Source organism: Struthio camelus, chromosome 2, assembly GCF_040807025.1.
Source record: "Struthio camelus isolate bStrCam1 chromosome 2, bStrCam1.hap1, whole genome shotgun sequence".
Classification (NCBI taxonomy): domain Eukaryota; kingdom Metazoa; phylum Chordata; class Aves; order Struthioniformes; family Struthionidae; genus Struthio; species Struthio camelus.
In genome coordinates this window covers 2,249,280-2,272,912 of record NC_090943.1, presented here as the reverse complement: position 1 = coordinate 2,272,912, position 23,633 = coordinate 2,249,280, and the positions used below count along the sequence as shown (strand labels likewise).

The 23,633-nt window shown below is 44.1% G+C and overlaps 1 long non-coding RNA gene across 5 annotated transcripts in view; it reads right to left on the bottom strand.

The window, feature by feature from the left end:
• LOC104150111 (uncharacterized) overlaps positions 1 to 23,633 on the bottom strand; it is a 57,340-nt gene that overhangs the window by 9,895 nt on the left and 23,812 nt on the right. For 3 of the 5 annotated variants that reach the window (XR_011139486.1, XR_695501.2, XR_011139487.1), the window contains 4 exons: positions 20,596 to 23,040; positions 14,379 to 14,590; positions 10,669 to 11,210; positions 3,697 to 3,847 (listed from right to left, as the gene is read on the bottom strand). This is a non-coding gene — a long non-coding RNA (uncharacterized lncRNA). Of the gene's footprint in view, positions 1 to 3,696; positions 3,848 to 10,668; positions 11,211 to 12,130; positions 12,290 to 14,378; positions 14,591 to 20,595; positions 23,041 to 23,633 lie in introns of all 5 variants that reach the window. The other 2 variants (XR_011139489.1, XR_011139488.1) reach the window with 2 other exon arrangements.

Sequence of the window (23,633 nt, the reverse complement as noted above, 5' to 3'; positions counted from 1 at the left end):
TTTGTTGAATGTCATGAGATTCCTCTCCGCCCAACTCTCCAGCCTGTCCAGGTCCCCTTGAACGGCAGCACAGTCTTCTGGTGTATCAGCCACTCCTCCTAGTTTTGTATCATCGGCAAACTTGCTGAGGGTGCACTCTATCCCTTCATCCAGGTCACTGATGAATAAGTTAAACAATACTGGACCCAGTATTGACACCTCAGGGACACCACTAGCTACAGGCCTCCAACTAGACTGTATGCCGCAATGTGATCACAATCATAACCATGTCACGCTGTGTAGATGCTCAGCTTCATGCAAGAAATACGCTGCTCTAGAGGCCTGTGACATGATCCTCAAAAAATCCCAAATAATGTCTTAAAATTACTGTATAGTGAACCGCAAAAGCCAAGGCCAAGTGCTACGGAGATTAAACACAGCCAACCTGCTATAAAAAGGGCTAGCCTTGAAAAGGGGGGAAAGGGAGCCGTTCAGCATCGCTCAGAACGAAGGACTATTCCTTACAGTTGGTGTCTCTAGCAGCGCAGACGTAACCTGGAGATCCTTGAAAAGCCACTTACTCAGTGCTGCTTTTACATTTTTCCAGGACTGTTATTTACTTAGCTGAATCAGCCTTTTTCTCCTCTAGCAAACAGAGGAAGAGAGTGAGCATTTCTTTCAGTTATCATTCAATAAAGATAAGTCAAGTTAAGGCAGAGTGTGCATGGGATCTAGGTAAGTACTTAAGGTGGAAGGTCTGCAGGAGGATAGCTGGCCACTGCATGGGATTACTTTTGGACTATGTGAAATAGGACATGTTCTACCAGCCTTTCTCCCTGACAAAATGGGGTTAACCACAGCTTGAGTAGAGCTCTCCAAGCGAAGGGGTTTTCATGGTTCAGTGTCTGTGAAGTTTGGATTCAGTTAGGAGGTGGGACAGCTCTGTCCAAGTCCAGTCCCATCACCCCTGTTCCCTCCTTACCCTGGAGGTCTTGATTTTCACAGGAGATATGAAAAAAAAGGGGCATCCATCCATGGTCATTATAGCATGCCTGGCATCCCATCACCAGTGGGAGATGACACGCATCGTAGCTTGGACAAGTTTCTATATATGAACTTAGACTCCTATATTGCTGTCTCCCTCAGTCCTGTTATTTACATGGGGGACCACTGCATCTTTGCAAGAATGTTTACTTTCTAATCTAGATTGTTAGGAGTGGCACAGAGCTATCAGTTCACTCTCACTAATTAAGAGGTGTATCTATTACCCTTTCTGACAAGTTATTGTTGCTTTTTGTGCCATTTGTGCAAAGACGGGGAGGGGTGCAATAGGTGTTGACATACATGATATTTATTCACGCTCTCTGAAGGAGAGTAATTGGTATTTTTTGCTGCGAAGTCCTTCCCTGGGTTTGGCCTGTTACTCAGATAAAAATTCCCCTGGGAGTAACAGAAGTTTCATCTGGAGCCAATGTACCCAGGGAGGAGGACAGGCCTTGGGCCACAGCTGACCCCAAGAGTCATGGAGCCACAAGCTGAGGTCACAGTCACACGTGGGTTGGTGTCTGAATTACATATGTGACCTGAATAAATGAACTCTTCATTACCCAGGGGTTCAAATGCTGCCAAAAGGCACAAGTAGACAAAACCGGCATGGCCAGTGCATCTAGCAAACACAGCACATTGGCAGCTTCCTCTGAAGTGGCTATGCTCAGTGGGGAGGGATGTGGAGTCCTAGGTAACGTTGTTAGGGTAAAGTGGTTAGCTTTAATCCTGACCTGATGTTATGTACAGCAATACAGATAGACCTATACAGATGCATTATCAACTACAGGTAAAGTGGGGAATAATGGAAAGTGTGGCCTTAATTTTTGGGTGAGGTCACTAGCTCCATCACCACTAGATCCAGAGGGAAGCGGGACAGATCTCACCTGCAGCAGTCAAATTCTTTTTCATGCAATTCCATAAGGAAGTCATCCGGTTATGGTCAGCAGATTGATTCTCTTAAAATAGCATCACAAAAGGGTAAATCTAAGGAATTTGTAACCTGGCCAGGCCTGAAGCTTTTCTTTGTAAAAATCAGGGGACTATGCAAACCTGTTGCCCCTTTTTGTTTTCGCTGGGGTTGTGCATCCCCAGCACGGTCTGTGCAAAGGCATGCTCACGCTGCTGCGCTGTTGTGCTAGCACCCACCCACCAAACCCTCCTCCTTGCAAAAGCCATGCTCTTCTACATCATTTCATGCCCTACCTTCTCTCTCCCCTGCAAGCCAGAAAAATCACTAGTGCTTTCCAGGCAGGTACAGACCCTCTCGACCTACCACCGCCTGTCAGGAGTCATCACCGGCGCTGCTGCAAAGCCTCAGCGCTGCGCGACCTCTCGCCTAGGTGACCTCCTCCTGGAGCAAAGGCACTAATTCACACTTACTTGTCCACCTTCAGCTTTGTGGATCTTTCCTCCTTATTTCATTTTCCAGGAATCAAAAGGGCTATGTGTGCCCCCAGCCCTGGTGCAGCCTGCCTGCCTTTCTCCACACTCACCTCAAACCACTCGCCTCTTTTCACAACATGAGGTAAATCGAGGCCTGCACGCTATTTTAGCACCAGCCTGGGTGCTTCCAAGGCATTCCTGAAATAGCACCGGGGATGAACAGTACCTGCTCTTCAGAGCCAGCTCGGAGCCTTCCCTCCCCTTCCAGGCTGGGTAAACTTTCTCCTTACTCTGTGGTTACACTCAGCAGAGTGACTCTCTTAAAAACGACATCGCATAAAGGTGAATTCAAAGGTTTTTTACCTGGCCTGGCCTGAGCTCCAAAAAGAGATATTCCCAGCGAAATCCCTGCTCCTTCGTGAGGGCTGGGGAAGACGTTTTATGAACCTCTTCTTGCATTTCATAGTTGTATGGCTGTGTTCCCTCGGGGCTCCATAAAGACACAAAAAGCAAATGTGTACATGATGCCTGCCTTCCGTATGTCAGCAGATAGTACTAAAACCCCCAGATTTTAGATGCTGATTATTTTGCCCTTGGGTGCTACTACTACTACTACTCAGTAGTGCCCATGGCTAGCATGTTTCTCTTCTGATTTTTTGCCAGCTCTTTGTAAGATCCATCGTATCGCTGGAGATTTATGTCAGGGCTGGTTTGAGGTGCAAATAGCTTCCGGCCATTTGTCTTTAGAAAACCCTAGCATTTCTCATGTGTCATCTAGAAGAGATTTTTAGGAGCCAAGGGAAGGAAGAATGAACCAGGCAGGACACCAGTGCCACCAGAAAGGCACATAAATGAAAAAATACAGCATTCTAGCTTCACCTCCAACTCCTGCATGTTGAAGAAACTTTCTTGCTCCAGCAGGTGTGCAGGGACCAGAAATGGAGTTCTCATTTCTTCCTCTCCCACTGTTCACTCCCTTCACTTCAAATTAGGGATTCTACGTCCAGGAGTTGCATAGCTGTCCACTGCAGTTAGCTGTGGAGGGTGGCCCCTCTCAGAGATACTGTACACATCCTCTGCACACAAGATGCTCTTCAGGCACAAACTTCTCTTGGGGCAGCCCACAGTGAATTAAAGGCTGTCAAAGTTAACAGTTTGAATACGGAAAAGAGAAAAAGGGTTGGAGGGAAAAAGGAGACAGCGAGGGCCAAGGAAGCTTGCCCAAGGACGTAGTGACAGAGACAACAGAGGTAGAGCAAATCTCTGCCTTTATCTCCTTTTACCTACCTACAGGTGTGGATGATACTTGAACAGTCATCCCTCCAGCATTTAGGGAGGGGAGAAGGAAGCTTGGAGCAGGGTTGTATTTCCCTTTGCATTCTCCTGTTCTTCTTCCACTTTGCAACCAAGTGCTGGGGCAGAGCAGAGCTTGTGGAGCCTAAGAGAGAGGAGCAGGAAATTGTAGTGGAAGCAGGAGAGAGGCAGGGGTGGATATTTCCAATGCCACTTTGCACTGCAAATTCCACCCAAGGATAAAGACCTTCCTTCCCCCACAAGCCACTTGACCAGCAACATCAGAGCAGGTCACCCCCATCCTCAGTTCCCCTTAAGTCACACAATACCCTACTCTTTTTTTTTTCTGCTAACAGAATTTAGAAATATGCAAAGAGCATCTCCCATCATGCCTAGCCCTACCCATGCCCTTCTCTGTGGTCAGAGAGTGGGATGATATCTGTTAGGCCTTCTGCAGCTCTCCAAAGCCTCAGTGTTTCACCTGTGCAAATAACCCTCCCTGCACCATCCCCCAGGACTGAGAGGACAAGTTAAAAATGGAGCGTGCAGTTCAGCTCCTGCACATCTGTATTCCAAGCAGTGGTGAAAGACAGAATGGTGGATCTCCAAAATAGCCTCTACTTGGGTAAACAACCCTGCTGCCAACTGATGGCTGTTTGTCTGTTTTCATTTGTACAGCCCTCAAACCTAATAAACACTTCAGACATGAAAAGAAAACACAAGGAACAACGAGGGTAAGAAAAACAGCCCATTGACTGCCTTTTTAAATAGATCAGCATGGAACTGAGCGGCCAGACCTCTTTCCAAGTACATTCCTATGCTGACATGAATTCACAGACTACTCCTGTGTGATCATCTGGCAGGGACGTGGTGCTGTCACTCTGCATCCCTCTCTTTGCAGGGCCAGTCATGTCTGTGGTCTGCCCGGGAGCTGACAGCATCCACAGAATAATACCACATTTGAATTTTCCAGACAACATTTATTTACTTTTATTATATGACTGATTCCTTTATTGCTGGCTTTTAACTCAAGCGTGCCCATCACCATTGTTCCTTTGATGAAAAACATTATATCTGGGCTCAGAAAAAGGTTTTCCTTCATTTTCCCTTCCTCCTCGTTCTCCGCCCCACTGTCCATGTATTCTTCTGGCATCTCGTTGAAGCTGCTTTCTCCTTCTATAGAATCTCAGCTCTTGTTAAACAGATCTTTTTCTCCCATCAACTCGCCTAACCCCTATTTTGGATGAGAAACTTTCTCCATCCACAACGTCCTGAGGCAATAAGACCCACTGCTGAACTCGCACAAGCATCAACACAGAAGTGTAGATGGGCGTGAAAGAAAAAGTTGTAAAAGGGAAGAAGAGGCAGGTGCTACTGAAACATGTTGTTCAATGGCATACATAGTCTAATACTGCTGAAAAAGACGCTTAATGGTCTTGCTCCCCACCCTATCACCGCAGTCTTTCATTTAATCCGTTTGGCATACACACAGTTCATGAGCAGACAAGAAACTGTTCAAATTCAGGTAGGGAGCATGGAATGGGGAGCACAAAAAAACAAAAATGAGAAATGATTGACTGCATGGGCGGTGTCTCCAGGACAGCGTCTTTTCCCGTGGCCTCATGATGTCTTGCCCAGGTGTTTGTTGACTCTTCTTGTTGCTACTTATGTGTAGCATAAGTACAAAACTTCCTTATTAGTACCCCTCCCACACTCTGGATCACTCTTAGTAGAGGCAATATTTCCCAGCTGAGTGGGAGGATCAGGGCCTGGCTGGCTTCCTCTCACCCTGGCTTCTGGGGAAGGGAAAACTAGTTATGACTTGAAAGTCCCACTACTCTGTCTGTTTTGGAAGTGATCAGGATGGCCACAAGAATGAGAAATGTGAGAAAATGCTCCAGCAGCCCCTTCTGAATAACACTTGAAAAATCTTTGATAAGCACTAGATCAGTGATGGAGCCTTAAGTCTTGGCAGGAGGTAGTTATAAAAGCACGACTAGCGTCAGAGAGTAGGATCAAAGTCCCCTCTATTTCAGTGTTTTGCTTTCAGCAGCGCCTATTGCCAAATGATAAGGGAGGGGCTGGAGCAGGGGAGGAAAAAAGGAAAAACACATCACAAACTTTTACTAGTTTTATCTTCCAGTAGCTCGTGTTTGAGGGACCTCGCTAATGAGCCCCAAATCTTTGCAGCTGCATCTCTGAGGAGGAACCTGGAGGGTATTTTCATTATAGTCAATTGGCACAGAAGGAAAAAAAAAAAAAAAAAAAGGGAATTAAAAGTATCGTATCCAGTCAGGAGGAATTCACGTAGGCAGGTAGTGATTACCAGAGCCAAGATATGGTTAGGACATGGGATGCATTCTGTTCTTTTGCTTGAAAACTACAAGGGTATCCGAAGTCATGTAAGACATCAGGACCTCAGATCACGTTTCCAAATGTCCTCCTGGCTCCACTGAGTGCCATTACCAATATATTTTTCAGAATGAGGCGTGACAGACAAATATGTCCTTTTGGGGAGATAGAAGCCTGCAGTTTGAATGATTTGTCCTGGGTAACTGGAGACTGGGAGTTTCTTCACAGGCTTGTGTGTGTATTTTTGCATGTCCCCAAGTATTTGAACTGTTAATAAGTCAGAGAACAATTCATTTTTTCCACAGTGCCATACACTGGCAATGCAAAGACATTTTTTAACCAGCTTCAAGTAACTGAGTGATTGGATCCTGTGTTGTTTCACCTCATTGCCGTTGACACTAACTAGCTCCGGTTAATAAGGTTTTTCCATTTTCCCCTTTTGTCAAAAATAGGTAATGGATATGACCCAAAGGTATCATTCCATGTAATTATTAAGCCACCACTTTCTATAAATAACTTTGAGGATGGGCAGACTATTTTTCCCAAACCGAAGCACACCCCTGGAAGTGCGTTGTCCATCCACAGCGCTTAGGAGCCGGGGAATTTCACGGGTCAGGGGCTGGAGTTCAGACACCCCTGGGGAGGAAGAGCAGAGATGGGCACGGTGCCTGCTCAGACTCTAGCACAGTGCTGCCTAAATGGCATGTGAAGGCCTGCTAGCCCCGTGTATTTCTAATTGACAGAGCCTGGCCCCTGTTCTGTAAAGCCGCTAAACCCCGGCTTTTCTCTAAGCGTGGGAATAATCTCAGCCTTTCAGCAAACCACTTAGACAAATTAACTCTCCTCACTGTGCCTTCATTTTGCACATGTTGTCCCCCTCAGTTGCTTAGCCAACCGGGCAGGGGAGCTGAACCCCATGCTAGCACAGGGAAACACAAACCGAGCCGGCGAGGCTCTTAGGTCAGCCCAGCCCCAGCACTACTGAAACGCAAGTTGAGGTTTCAGCCCCAGGAACATACTGCATTTCTGCCCTATAAAGTGTATGGGATGCCCTAGACCAGAAGACCTCTACTTAATAAATATACTAGCAATCAAAGAGAAAGGGTAGACGTACATAGCCACTGGAGACAATTGGACCTGTTCAAGATGCTACTGCTTCCCCAGTTTTATCTTCCACCTTTCTGTTGGAGGTTAATACAGGGTTAATACTCACTGCATCAGTGCCCCTGTGTGATTTAAAGATTCCTGAAGCAGTTTGTCTGATTTTGCACTCAAGATAAAGAGGCATTTCCCACAGCCCTTTGCATTGGCTAAGTGATGGGAGAGATCCCCTCCAGCAGTAAGGGCAAAAGCAATGACGGGGTACGGTAAAATCTTCTGAGGCTACATCTGGATTTGAGGGAGTTATCCGACTGTGTCCACTGTCACTGAGGAATATCCCTGCAAAAACATCTCCCCATCTCAGAAAACCTAGCCAGAGGTTTCAAAACATTTGTCTGACAATCAATTTTAGCACAATCACATATAGTTACGTCTGGTAATGGCTTTCAGCTTGGGTAATAAAAAAAGATTGTAAGGGTTGTCCAGGAATTAAGGTAATACAGTTATTACCATTAACGGGGAAGTCAACATCTGGAAAAACTCTATGGCTGAGCAGGTGTGTATGTGCTGCCTGGGTTGTCTGTGTTTCAAGCAGTGTGGTTTCAAGCTCGGCTATCCAGGAGATGGCCTCCAGAAACCACTTGAAAACAGAACAAACAGAAGCATCTCCTCTTTCCATTAATATTAATGGCCCAGACATTACCCAATTTGAGGCGGAAGCCGGGGCCAATTAAGAAGGGACCGATCTTCAGAGCTCAAATGGAAAAAGATTAGAGCACAACCTCTCTGAGACCTGGGACTGGGAGACGTCAAAGCAGCCCAGAGACAGCGACGGAGAGAGATGAAGCGGGTTTCTGCCCTGGAAAGTTTTCTACTTGGAAGCTCTGTTGTCCAAATATTTTGCTACCAAATCATAACTAAGCTGCTTTTGCTGCCAGAATCATGTACGCTGATGTGAGCCACTTGTAAATGACTAAACCAGGGAAAATGAGACAAATACACTGGGTGGGGACTTGGGAGCTTTGGGGCTGATACCCAGCTCTGACACAGCTTCTCTGGGAGGCCTTGGGAACGTGTCTCCTCTGAAGTGATGCAGGAGGAAAATATTCCTCCCTGCTTTGTCCTGCGTTCAGACTATGAGCTTTTCAGTGTTTGTGGACCGTCTCCCATCCTATATCTACGTCTACAGAAAGTCTCGATTTGGAAGCTTCTGTAAAATTAGAATCTAACAGTTTCACCTGATTTTATCTGGACTCCCTGGAGACCACTAGAGTAGCAATTAAACATGCACTTGGAAAATGGACTTGAAGCCAATGGAAAGGAATGTCCTTCCTGGCTGGAGAGAAATGAATGATATTATGAAAAGTCCTATAACACCGTTCGTGCTGTTTGTCATTCTTGGATCATTTGAAGAAAATCAACTAGAACACTCAGGTACACAGGCAGCCTCCAGACAAATTCAGTTTTGGGTCCTCTCCAGTACTACATGTGATCATTAACTTTTGGTTGACAGTAGAAAGAAAGAAAGGAATAGAAGAGAAAAATGAAAAAAAAAAAAAAAAGGTGATCATATGGAAATATTACATTCTCTTGCTCTTCTCACCCCCACCGAATATTCAACACCTCGACATCTCCCTAGTTCAGGTTCCCAGCCCTGTCTGCCACTCCACAGGTGCCCTGTGCACATGTATGCTGCCTTTTGCTTTGCCCTCCATCTGCCAAACCAGCCTGCTGAGCTCTGCCGCGGCCCCTCATGTCACTCTGCACCAGGAGGACTGAGATAGATACCCTCTTAAGCATCTCATTCTCTAGGATAAATTTGACAGCTGTGGACATCTGAAGCCCGTTTTGGGGCTCCAGTGACTGGGAAAATGGTCTTCCATTAACGATCCTCATCTTAGAAACTGTGTGAATTGAAAACACTGCAGGAGAATGTTTGCTGTTAAGAATAAAAAATAGTAACAGCGTTAGCATTTTGTTTTACAGTTCTAGTGATTATGCGGTATAAATTGTTGCTGTTCTTTATTTTCATTCAATACGTATGTATTTGCCTTTTCTTTCACAGGACTATTTTGTAATCATGTTTTCTTAAACTATATTTTTAATAAAACTATTTGGTTTGTCCTTGTACAAAAAAAGAGGTGGAAGAGCTGGAAGAGTGAAAGTGTTATTGTAGGATAGCTTTCCAAAAGGAAAAAATATCACTGCTGATGGGTACATCTGGAGTTTCAAACCTTTCTCCTTTTTTTTGTGGTTGTTGGGTTTTTTTGTTGTTGTTTTATCTGCGTTTTTATGAACTATGTCCTCCTGGTCTACGCAACGGGAATCCTGGCCTGCAAAGCCAGTTTGGGCAGGCTCATTTGCATCCACACTGTAGAAAGCTAGACTTGACCGAACGTAGGGAGCAGACCCTGGTTCAAAGTCTCAAAGGAAACCGGTACGTCTGCCGGATGCTAAGAAAGACTAATGGTGTGGACATGGCCTGATCCTGCCCTTTGACCTCATCGCTAGAGGATCGGCCCCTGGCATGTTTCATTTATAAGTATAGATCTGAATGGCTCTGGAACAAAACAGAGAGCAACCAAACGACAGTGTACCCCACAGGAAAAGATGCCCCAAATTTGTGGTAATGTAAAAGAGAGACCACCGATCACAAGCTCAGTCCAGGGCATTGCGCACTGAATAGACTGGGAAAAGCGCAGTTGCTGAATATTTTGCAAGGCTGAGCAATTCCTTCCGGATGACCCCTCCTTCCATGCTGCTCCCACAGGTTCTTTATGTCCTGCCTGAAATGCCTAGCAGGCAGAGGAGAAGTTTTATCCATAGGGTCACTCAGCATCCAGTATAGCAGATCCCCAGCCTCTGGATGCAGTCTCTCAGCACTTCCTCGCACAGCTACCGCTGAAAACGCCTGCCGCTTCTTTGTTTGAGACAAGACTCTTCTCACTTCATCCATCTTCACAGCGCTTATGTGTACATCCTGCTGAAATGTTGCAAGTGCTTCCAGAAACACCCTTCTTATTATAGCAGGCGAACTTGATTCCCCTGATAGAAATCTATTAATTCCTATTTTTATCTTAATAAATTTCATTTTGTTCTATTCTATTTTATTATCAAATGGAAAAGAGCGCATAAGCCTCCAAGGCCAACACTGCTCTTTCTACTGCTACCATCTCCCGTTGTTGGCAGAGCACGAGAGTTCGCTAGAATGCCATTTTCCTAATTTTCAGCAGCCTAGTCACCTAATAAATTCAGCTTTCTGTTGTGCTCTGTTGCTGTCTCCACCTCAGCTGTTCAGGGGACACTGCTGGAGGAGCGCTCTCAGCTCTCAGCTCCCTCTTGGAGCACGAAACATGGCCCCGAACCAAAGAATGACATGGAATCAAAAAAGTTTATGCAAATTGGACTAGTCACCAGAAAGCACTCCAAGCAGAAGTTGTTTTGCCTCTTTACTATTATTATTGTTGTATTTTGGCAGTAAAATCATGAACAAGCAACCAAAACTTAACTTACACTTCAAGAAGTTGAGCATAAGCATTTTAATCTCCTGGGGCTGTTGGTCAGAGGTTTCACAGTCTCCATAGCGAACTCTAAACTTGTGCTGTTGATCCAATTTGTCTATCTACCTTTCAACAAATCAGGAATTTCTCCTAAGAGCTTGGGAACAGGAATCTGAGGAAAACAGTCCTGAGGTAATCGTTGGATCTTGATTTCAGGAGCTGAGACAAATCCCAGAAGATGTAAAGGTGGTTTCCTGCCCCCAGGCTTTCCCTCCAACTTTTTCTTCTGTCTTTGGTGTCTTCAGCTTTCAAGAGCCATATTTTAAAAAGTGAAACCCTGGCATTGCTTCCATGAGAAGAAACTTCTGCTCACAACTTCTTCTGTGGCCCATACAGCCGGTATGATATGATGACAGCTACACATCCACATGACCTCACTGCAGCCACATCTGTTGCTTTGTCATTAAGGTTTGCCATCATCCTTTCAGTATTTCAGGGATGGAAGATTCTTCATTCAGTGACACTCTTCATTTAGGTAGTTCCATGGGAGCTGAGCTTTAAAGAAATGACAATTATAACAAAAAAGGTCATTGAAACATTTCGTGTGTAGGATTTGCCAGAGCACCTGACAGTATATTTACTAAAGTTTCTAAGTTACCCTAGATAATTTTGGCATGACAGAGTAAGGGGCTGGCTACTAGTGCAGCTGCACTAGAAGACATGAAGGAGCAATGACCATGAGCTGGGGGAAAGGAAATTTTGCATCCACCACAGCTGTAACCTGTTGGCAGCTGAACCCACAGCCAGGGTAACTTGCAGTGGTGTCTAAGGCCCAGGTACCACCCAGAGCTCCTAGACTCCAGTCCCAATGCAATCAGCTGAGGGGGAGATGCATCCACATCTGGAGACATGATCACCTCTCTCCGTGGACTGTACAGGCACTCCAGGCTCTGCTCCCAAATGCACCCTCAACACATGATTACGGAGCTTGCCTAAACTCTCCTTTCAGCAGAACTCCAAAACCATTCCCCCAAAAAGCCGTACTGTTCAGTCACTACCTGGTACACCCAAAAGCAATGATTAAATAAATTACAGGTAGCACAGCATATGGTGCAGGTTCAAATCTTGGGAAGAACCAAAAATGTTTCTCACACAGCATCTGTCTGGTGATTTATATGAAATGAATATTCAGTCATGTTCTCGGTGGGAAGCAGCCCATACCATGAGTACCACCAGCAGTGTTTCAGCTCTGTAACAGTATCACTTGGAGAAAAAGACAAAATGAGCAAGGAGCTATTGTTTGCTTTACAGCCTGACCTGACTTCTTTTTCACACCAAGATAAACCGCTCACAATAGGGAGAAGTTTAAATCACAAACTTTTGAAGGCTATCTGTAAACTACACTGCATCTGCAAAGAAACAGAGTAATCCACTCTCTGCCTATCCACTCTCTGGTCTTCAGCTTAAAAACATACCTAGACATGCTCAAAATTGAGTGAATGGTTCTTCTCACGGGCGGAAGGCTATGAGAGTTCATCGCATGTACTCTTGGAAGTTAAATCAAAGCAGTGAAGTCAAATTAACAGCTCTTGTTTAACAGAGACCTGGCAATTCCTGGAGCACGGCATCCTGTTCTGGAGCCAATAATGCAAGCGGTGATTAAAATTTTGGAGGAAGCTGTGAGGAAATCTCTGTCATGAGTTCATGCAAGAAACCTCCCTTTACTGAAACCTGATAACATCCGGCTCTTCCATGGAAAAAGGTGGCTTTGGACCTTTTCCCACCTGCCGATCACTAGACGCTTTTAATTATTTATTTATTTTGATGCAAGCACAGAGCCCTGTACAGTGTTTATGTCAGCTTAGAGGTTTGTATGGTAATAAGCTGCTTCCCTCAGGACACAATTCCGCTGTTAGATTACCTTACTTTGTGTTTCATCCCAGCTCCCTGCACAAGGCAGCCTACACAAAGCGGGCAGAGCACAGTCTGCTACCAGAATCCACCCGCACCGATAGCACAGACATCATCTCAGACACGTGGGCTCACTTCTGGTACTGACACCTCAGCTGGTCTCACAAACGCATTGCAAGTCTGTGGTCTTTGAGGTACCGATCACCCTCAGGCTGATCTAAATGATAGCATTGAAAGAATGACGGTGGAAAAGCCAGATCGATTCAGGATAGAAACAAAGTGACGGTCATTAAACCATGAGAATAATTAGTAGTTATCCTGCGTGCTAACTATGGATCCTAGACAGAGCTGAGCCACGTAGGCGAAGCTCCGGTAAAGTCAATGGAGCTAAATCATCAGTGGGTGTCTAGTTTCTCCTGTTGTGTCTGCATTCACAGGGCTGTTTTTAGCCTTTTGCTAATGTCCAGAAACCCCTGCTGACAATCTGCACTGCCACCTTGTGTGACTCCGGCTTTTACTTGTGCTTACTTCTAAACCTTCCCCCTCAGTTTCTGCTCAATGCACCTCCCTTTCCTTCCAGCATCACCTTGCTGATCTGATAGCAAAAAGATTTAACTATGCCCAGCAGACTCACGCTATTTGACCTTTTCTCAGGCTCCCAGATAGACAGCCCTACACAGTCAGGCTCTGATCTCGTGCCCTCTTCTGGTGGGGGAAGATCCCTAGTCAGATCATGGAGTTTTCAAGGCTCCCAGACATGGTTTCTACCAGATTAGTCATGCCATCTTCCTGCTCTCTTCTCTCTGCACCCTCTGACTTGTAGGCCTCATTGCCTTGCTCAAGAGCTCAAGGCTGATCAGACCCGGCATGAAAAAGAGCAAACTAACATCAGCGATCAAGTGCAAATTTACTGGTTTACTGGATTTACCTGCCCTCTCAGCTTCCATCTCTCACTCTCCTGCTACCATGCCTATGCCACTTTACGTCCCGAACAGCAGGTCAACTCCTCCGTAGGGAATGTAAGTCGCACCAGAATAAGGGTAGTCCAGAAGGAGATGGATGAGAGAGAAGGAGGAACCCTGCTACAAATTAATTCTTAGGCCATGGATCTGCCCCATCAACATGAGCCACATGTAGCATAGGAGTGGAGCAGAATCACTGTTCCTGTCTTCTCTAGAAACATCAGAGATTTATTCAGTCCTGGAGAGTCATTGTGTCTCCCATGACACAGTAGGTATATATCTAACGCAGAGAACCTCCTATATAGGTATAGGTGTCGCTGGGGTCTAATATATGTCAAGCTGTAGGATTTTCTCTCAGTTCTGTAGCATTTTCTCTCAATGAGAGCACTCGTAATTCCTCTCCCTTATTATTTGCACAAAAATTTAGGAACTTACTATCATTAAGACTTCTTTGGATTTGTCAGAAGGAGCTGAAATTGTACAAAAAAAGTTCAGAAATTTTGGGGGGGGGGAACACAGTTCTGCTCCTAAGTTCGCATAAAATTTGTCCTGAGAAAACTAGTCTAAAGCTGTCCCTTCTCCCACACATTTTATGTACACATTTTATGTACACACAGGTAAGTGCGTGCACATATGTGTGCATGTATGCGGTATTTAGGGGTGGGTGTGCATTGGGCAGTTTTAGAGCCATACAGTCCCAATTTGTCTTGTGTTCTGCTTTCCCTTCAGGGGGAACAACATTCCTGGAGATGAAAAAGAGGGAACAATACCAAACTGGCACAGAGGCAATTAGCTTTTTGAACACTCTAGCAACATTTTCCCTTCTCTGGCTTCCGAGCCTCTCACGCACCTTGCAAGTGAATTGTCCTTTGGACTCCAGGCACCGACTAGGCTTCTATTAAGCTCTCACTCACAGGTCCTGCAGCTTCTTCTTCTCCTTGTTTGCTATTCACTCACAAAAAAAGACAAAACCCAAAGAATGCCGAAGCCCCAAAATATGAGCCTGAATATTTGTTCCTTTGCTGTTTTTACTTCACCGAAATAAAAAGATTAGCGTTGGCTCTGCAAAGAAGAAAGAGAAGACAGGTGAATGGCCAGAGGTGGGTTATCAACATGCTGTGTTTGAATGTCATTTAGAAATCTTATTCCCATGGTGGGAGAAATGAAATATTCCTGCTTTCTTTGGTCATTGCTAAGGTTTGTGACCTTATGTCTTCATCAACTTCATCATTATTACCATCACTATGGTATGGCTCATCTGTATTTAAAACTACTTCTGTTCTGAGACAAGATTAACATCATACACTTGCTTCCCCGGACAGATGAGGGACATGCTATATGTCTTCGAAGATACACTCTGAGAAGCAAAGCAGTATCATCCCTCCTTCCTCTTATGCCACCTGAACTCCAATGTAAAATTTCATTCTATTCCCTGGTACTGCCTCTTTTGCCCACGTCATTCCTGGGTGCCCAAGGACACAGCACCTTTTCCTTCATGCGGCCTGAATGGTGCTCATAGAAGAAGGTGGAGGCTGCAACTTCCTTCAATTGCTTTTCCAGTGAAAGTGTCCTGAAGTAGATAAACGCACTGTTCTGTATATGTGAGCAAACTTGGGAACAGCTCATCTCAATCTAAATGACCTAGGATCATCTAGAACAGGTCAGGTGAATCGTAACCCAAAAGTGCCTCTTCAGTCTTCTGTCTGCAAAAAAAGTCTAAGATGGCCATCTCAGAGACTGCAGGTCACTCGGATGAGGTGAAGGGAGTCTCACCTGCATAATACACCTAAGCCCTAACCTGAAAGGTTTATTCTCTCTTCAGGGAGGGAACCCATATTTGCACATGAGCACTTCATTTTAATGATGTTTTGATGCTGGTTTTGTTACCAGAAAGCACACGCTGAAGAAGGAAGTTCAAAGTACATCTTCTGTCTTGAGCAGCAGAGACAGAAGTTGGCAGGGGAATTTGCTTTGCAACCCCCAGCAGCCCATTTGTGTGCTCCCGTTTTGTTGCTCACCTTCTCCTGCACACCCCATTACTTCCAGCAGCTGCAGCCAGCCAGGCTTGAAAGGACTCTGGGCAGGCAAAGTAGGTGCTCTGGCCTTCTGTTTCCCCTTGGCAACCCATTGCCCTAAGTGAATGCCTACTTTACCCATGCTAAAGCAGGTTTGAAATGCCACGTTTCAGCAACAAAACCATCTATGGTGAGCCCAAAGGCTGGACTCTCCCTACTTTGCACTTCTGATTTGGGATTATAGTAAGCTCTGCCCTTATTCATATGTTTGATTTTAAAATTATATATCCTGATTCAAATCTATTGCGTCTTTCTGAAATCAAGACCCAGAATTCAATTTTTGCATGTTTATAAAACAGTGAAGTGAAGTGAAACTGGTATGAAACAGTGTATAATTGTTCTTAAGCCTGGCTTGCAGCAATTTAGTTTAATGCAATAAGGTCTCAACTGGAGGAACAGAAGCCTAATAAGAATCTAATTAAGGTGACCTTCACAATGCTTTCAAATCTGATTATAGAGAGAGTCAGGCTTTTTTGGATCTAGCAGGAGCATATGGATGCATTATCACGTCCAGCTGTTTCCTATTCTGGCCTCAGCTGCAAGGTACTGTCACACAGCTGTCTTACATTAAAGGATTCTAGTCCACTGCCTAGCACACACCCAGTTCAGTTTAAACCGTAGCCGACTGTAAGAACTGATTAACTTTGAACTCCCATGATACCAAAGAGTTCATGTACATGGTTTAGCTGATGAAGCTGTAACAAGGAAGAGGAGAGTTAATATCTTAGATAAATGCAGCAAGTGATCAATGATGGGATTCCCTTCAGTCCTTGAAGACTCCTCCACCCCACTGAGTTCTCTCAAGGCTCCATGTAGTCAGTGGAGGTTTAGCCCATGCAGGTGATCCAGCCAAAGGCACAGTTCATCTCCTGAAGCGGGTGTCTTAGCATAGACACAGACTAGGAAAACTGGGCTGATAAATATCACTTTGTGATCTTGTCTCATCCATTGTCAGTATCTCCATTCGAGCTAGATAACTCAGGCTCCTTTATTGACAACGTAGGCTCTGAAAGCCATATGAGGGACCTAATATAAACCACCCTAGTTATAACCGGTGTCGGTGAGAATCATGCTAGCTGTAACCCAAAACACAGGGGTAAGATCCCAAACAGTATGTTTGAGTAGAGGCGAACAACATCAGCAGGAGGATACTACATGGGACTAGTGATACTACAGATGTCCTTGTGACTCTGCACAGTGCACACAAACACTGAATAACTGTGAGACGTCCTTTGTAGTGTAGTACCATGGAGAGGCATAGGGATTTACCAGGTTCCCACCATGCATACTGCTAAACAAATACAGAACAAAAAGCAGCCGCTGCTCCCAAGAGCTCATCGTTTAAGTAAATGCAAGCCACAAGACTTAGGTTTATTTTGACCCATGATTCTACTGTGAGCGTCCAGATGTAGCAATTGACACTGAATACAAATGAAAACAAAAAGAGTGAGCACGGAAGAATGGATGAAAGAAACGAAGGGCCTGGATCCAGAAAAAGACATGAAATCCATGTATCTGAAAACAAATCCTGAAGCCTGACTACCATGCAGAAGAATGATGATTTGACACCTGGATGAGGCAAAGAGTACTTAGGGATGCAGAGCCACTGTATTGATTCTCCCAATGGAAACCGTTTCATCTATAACTTCTGAGGCATGATTTGTACTGTGGTGTAATCCAGGCTTGTTATGTGAAAGGCTCATCCCCTAATTTGCTGTATCAATATTTGCTTGTTTTATTAAAGCCTTAACATTTTGTGAATGTGAACAAGTAACCAAGTGTGAAAAATGAAGTGCATTTGTACTCTTCCTGTCTGTCTGCTACTTGAGGCTAATGTTTCCTACCTTACACGTTAATACTGTACCGGTTATGCTTGGTTACATATTATTGCTCCTAGCAGAATAACTAACAATGTGATTGTTTTTAATCATCAGAAAGGTCGTTTGCCTGTAAGGATGAGAGAAGCCTCATCATCTATTCAGGTGTGTATTTCTTCCTCAAAGTTTTTCTGGTTTCCTATATTTTTCCAGGTGTGATCCTCCCAGTTAGGGACAACTGACTTCTGTAAATGGTAAAGAAAGATGATGGTCGGGGCTAGAGGTTTCACTGCTATAAACTGGCACCTTTAAAGATAAATTCCTTGTCCCTAAGGAAATTTTCCGTACAGGAAAAGACCTGGCCCAATAAATCTTTGTCCTGGGTGGTTCCCAAGGTGCCTTAGAAGATTAGATTGGAAGAAAATATTTCTACATCGTTCCCACTTGGCTACCCGCTTTCCTGGTGGCTCCCTTTTAACCACAGATTTTCTGAACTAGCTAAAATGAATTCATAAGCAGAGGGATCGTAATGCTGAAAACCTTCACCTTAGGTCAAGAGGATTCCCCAAATGAATAAAGAACAGGCTGTCATTACTCAGGAACAATTACCATGTGGGACGTGAAGAATGAATGAACTGCTTCAGGTCAAGTTTTGGCTGCCAGTGCTCCTGTCCCAGAAATTCACTCTTGTAATCATACCTGGTAGAGACGGTGGTGGGCACAGAACAGTCTAGAGGACTCATGTCAGCCTAACCGCATCCTAACCACTGCCTTCTCCTCAAGACGATCTTCTCTCATCCTCAGCAGAACAGCTAAGCTCTCCAAATTTTACTCCTGAGTGTATTTCACTAGATGCATCAACTTTACGCAGTTTAAGCTGTGTAAAGTTGATGCATCTAGTCTAACCTAGAGGTCTAACCATCTCTAGCACCAAGGGAAAGAGAGCCAGGCATTTCTGGAGAGTAATTACATCCGTCCTAGAAGAGGTATTTAAGAGAAATGATTGCCTTCTGAAGGCAACTGTCCACAGGAACACTCTTGCCATTGACTAGACGGGCTGAAAATGACCACCTTAGAAGTCTTCCTTAACGACAAGGGAAGTTGCACTCAGAGATTAGTACTGACACAATAAAGTGGATTTGCCCTGTTGTCGTCTTTTCAGGCTTCTGTAGTTAATCAAATTTCCCATGCTCAAACCCCTCCCAACAAACACCAAACATTTCTCTCTTATTGTTCTAGTTGTATCCAGGATGCAAGCTGTCCCCTAGCTGGGTCTGAGTCTGAATTAGATATAAACAGGTCTAGAGAGTAGATTCATCAGCTCCCACAATGATTTGATTGCCAGGCAGGCAAAATATCTTGTCTTTATTATCATGAACATATCAGCATTATAGTTGTTATTATCATTGTTTTAGTTATTATTATTATTTCCATAATGATAACGTCAGTCTGCCCTTAGTCCTGGAGCACATGTAGGACACATAGGACAAAAAGTCAGCCCTTAACCTAAAGAGCACGCTGCCAAAGTCTAAGAGAAGGCACTAAAACAGCGAGATAGCATTGCTAAGCACATCAGCGGCAGTCGACGCCCCAGTGACCAGGCTGTTACCAGACTCTTTCCTTCCTCGTTCCACTCCGCTCTTCCTAGACTTTGGACAGGAAGGAATTCATGCAGGTTTCTCAATCGTTAATGAGGCCAAGGATGAAGTCTATTGGCAACATGTTTACAGTATTCTTATCCAGCCATCCAATTCTATGCCTATTAAGGATTTTTGTTAACTAGCTGTCTTGAAACAAGTGGACTCAAAAGACCTAATGAGGCTAAAGGTAAAGACAAAAGTGTTTTCGATATGGGGAGAGGAGTTCCAAGGAAAACCTTTTCTAATCTTTTGCTAAGCATTTAAAGTGTCATAATGCAGTACAAAGGGAGCAGTGCAGCTGCTTTGCCCTGGGATCACTGACCGTTGATGTCTGCTGGGCACAGCAAAACATCGCCACATCAATCTCGAGCACACAGAGCATGTACACGCTCCGCACGTCCCTTTGCACAAACAGATTTTTCCCAGAGTGGCAGAGACCGTCACGGTGTACGGACAGGAAGCAAAGAGACGGCAGAGTTCAAGAAAATGTTCCTTTCCGACATCAATCTGCAAACCGCCAAATGGAGGCAACAGAAGATACTCTTCAGTTGCATGACACCCATGTTCAAGCCCCTTTTCTAACAAATCCCAGATTGTTTCCACTGAATGAAACCTTGAGGCAATAGAGACTCATCCCTGCGTTATCATCACAGTCTGCCCAAAACACCCAGCAAGGCTGTGAAAGATGGAGTGAGATTTCATCCTATGTCTCCAAGGCCTAGGTGGGGTCCTTGATCACTAGCTACTGGCTGACAGTGGTAATCTAATCTGCTCTTGCTCTCATCTGAAAATTCATCCTAACCTCAGAAGCATTCTTTTTTTCCCTCCATGGCAAGTTTCGAACAAGTATTGCAGAGTCACTAAAACACTTGCTTTAGACAGGTTTTGGTATCTACCAGTAAAAAATATGTTTCTTTGGAAAAATCACAGCCTTCTGGATCCTTCTTAAAAACAGCAGGGAATAAGGTAGAATAGTAGAGCTTCTCGGCAGTATTGTGTAATCTTCCGCCATGGGACCCTACAGTTTTCCTGTTGAAATTAATGGAAAGTCTCCTACTGGATTCAGTAAATGCTGAATTACGCTGCTAGCACATGTCTATACCATAATGATGCAGAGATCACCAAGCCCACCGAGGCCCACTCATCACAGCCTGGCACTGTGTGGACTAGCAAAGCTGGACCTAGAAGCCCTGGGGCCACATTCATGTCATGCCATGCCAGTGTAGTTATGTTGCTCCTGGAGCCATCGTGACTGACTGTGGAGCAGTACTCTGGGCCAGTTTGAGAGCTCAGACTCTTACAAGTGGCTCAGGTAACTGTACGTTCATGGTATAGATATGTCCTGACTTCAAAAGTGCCACTGGAATGACAAGCTGTGGCGACCTCGACATCCAACTTATTACAAATCCGAGCCTCCCTATATGTTCAATTAGTAAGGAGCTCCCTAATTAAAATCGCTCTTACGCAAAGACTGGTAAAAGCAGACTATATATATATATATTTTAAATATGAGCAGTGAATACCATGAAACTCACCCTCTTTCTGGTCATCTAGAAAGGACATTGGAGTGACTGCTCATGTGATTCCCCCTCCATGGACGCCAGAGTCCTCAATTTTTCCAAGACTCCAGGCATCCCATAGTGTTCACCGGGGCCAAATTCATAAGCGCATGCAATAAAGACAACAAGAATAACGTTTCATGATTTATTTAACAACTGCAGCAGTAGCAGCAGTCAAGTTTCAAGAGACAGCAATGACTCTACAGAGTAAACTTTGCATAAAAAATAGATTTCCAGAAACCACAACCCTCCATTGATAGGATAGGGAGAAAAGGCCTCAGACACATTTTCCAAAATGATTGCTTATTCTTTCTTTTTGGCATTCAGACTACAGACACTTGAAAGGGTTTCAACTTTTCAAAGATGAATTTTCAGAACTTTTTAATGATCAGGTCTCCTTAAGCACCTTTAAGTGATCATTTACATAAAAGCCCTAAGGGCTACAAAGTCAGACTGAGAAGAAATACAAAATCTGTCTTAACCAGGCAGCAATCTCCGCTGATCTGAAATAACGTAAATATAGCTGCCATTAAGGCAGCTATACCAATTAATGCCAGCTGCTAAGCAACACATTCACTTTGAGTAATCCGCCCAGCACCAGCACTCACAGCTGGGGGTGGGGGCCTGGAAATATAACAAGTTTATTGGATTAAACTCTCCACTTCACCATGTCAGCTATGAATAGCAGCCCAGGGTCTGACCTTTCCATCAAGAGAGCTTCATGTTTTTAGCCATTGCCTAAATGATACAGATAAGCCATCCATGCCGTTATTTATTTGTGACTCCAAACAAGGCATGAGAGAACGTGCCAGCAAGAATGCTGCGTTCCCACAGCCTCCTTGCGTAAATATTTCTCTTTTGTCAGCAGTAAAAGGTCTGGGATGCTGATACAGAAGATAAGGGTGCAGCTGTGCCAACTCTGCAGAGTTGAAGCAGATGAGGCGCGTGTGCGTGCGTGCGTGAGTGTGTGTGTGTGTGTGTGTGTGTGTGTGTGTGTTCAGTTCTCCTCAAGGAGATAAAGAGACATAGGAAAGGAGTGGCTTCTGCAACCAGCGCAAGCTGCACTTTGGAGCGTTAGTTATTTCCCACTGGCTTTCAACAACAAAGCCTGACCGTTCTTACAGTTCCAAGGCCTGCTAAATAATGCAATGTTTTCCTCTTAAAAAGGCCTGATCTGGTTCACTGCACTACTTAAGTGCCTTTCTCAGTCCTTCCAGAAAGGCTTATCTGTATCTGAAGCATGGGGTTTTGGCTTATGTGTCAGCCTGGATAGCGAAGCGGGGATTTGGTCCCGTCTTGGAGGTCATGCACAAAGACTTGTATCCAAGCAGGGTTATCTTATCATACATACAAATGTACATGCAAGCACATCTGATAAACATGGACGTGCAAAATAATGCCTATGCACTTAAACAGTCAGATGCAGAGAGGTATTTCCAGATAGATGTCTACATATATTTACTTCTACGTACAAAGTTCCTTGATAAAAATATATATACGCCTTAATTCAAAAAATGCATTTATTGTATATATAATATGCCATATTTAGCCAAGTAATATTACACTGATTTACCCTTCTCCTTATTGTGTGCCTAGTCTTACATTATGTATTACATATTGGTCCATATCAGGTGGCAAGAGAACATGCCTGGAGTTCATCCGATTAAAACTCTACACATACACAGGCATATACATGGATGAGCATACATGTATATAGATATATATTTCTGTGTGTCTAAATACGTATGCTGGCCCACTCACAGACACGTGCTTCTCTATCTGTAAATACATGTATCTGTATTGACTGTCTACAAATACACAAATAGATGTATGATGATTTCCTTCCCTTTGGAAATAAAAACAGAAATAATTTTAAAAGGAGGAGGAGGTAGAATAAGATGATTAAGACTTTGAATGGTAAAATTCTGCCTTTTAAATACCTTTTTCTATGAGAAAATTTCCAATTTTCATTCAATTATACAGTTATTTAAAAAATAATCTTCAGCATTTTTTTCTGGTATCTCTGATGTTTCCCAAAGATAACAATGGAAACAGCTCTTCCTTTAAGTCAAGTTCCCTTTGCAGCTCTTACGCTCTGGAATAATGGATCCTAGTGGATATTAAAGTTACTAGAAACACAAAGAGTATAAGCTGTTTTGAAATAAACTTGCTATTTCCACTGTTTTTTTAAGGGAAAAAAAAAAAAATCACTGGTTCTGACCTTAATGAGTTTTGGTCCATATAGGTTCAAGTATCTGTCCATTGATGTTCTTGTCTTATTCTTCTCTAAGGTATGTTGCAATATTGCTACACCTTGCTAAATGTAAATAATGTTTTCCCGGTTCAACATTTCATTTCTCAATATCTTCTAGCAGCTGTTGTGTCCATGAAACAGAGACATGTTTTGATGTGTTGACACACCTGTTGAAAAAAAAAGGATTTTTTTTAAGTAAAATATGACTCAGAGGAGCAAGATGAGTCTTTAAAGCTGGACTCTGATCTTGCTGACACCAATGTAAATCCAGAATACATCTTCGGAGAGGCACCAGGTCAACAGGAAAGTCCCTGAGACTAAGACATTTTTTCCTCTCTGCTAGTGTCCTTCTTGGTGAGCCCTTAAGTAAGAGCCTTCAGGTCTCTGACTCCCTTCCCAATTTTTATCCATTTGAAGGGGTTATCCTGATCTCCATGATGCCCTTCCAGAAGATACCATGACATATCTGGCAGGTCTTTGTAGATGTCCCTGATGCCCTGGGACCTCTTTAAAGGTATTTGCATAAGCCACCTGAATAGAGATCGTTCATGTGAAAGAAGCAGTGACCATAGGTGCAGTGTCTCCCGCTGGTCTTCTCTTTCACAGTGTCTGGTACAGCGCAATCATGCAAAGAACAGGAAACCCCAAGGCCTTCGTCTCCGTGTTTCTATCCCCCATATACCAGGAGGAACCATGGGACGAGTCGCTGCTCTCTCACAGCTCTGTGGGACTCCAGGAGATATTCTCAGTTCTCCACAAA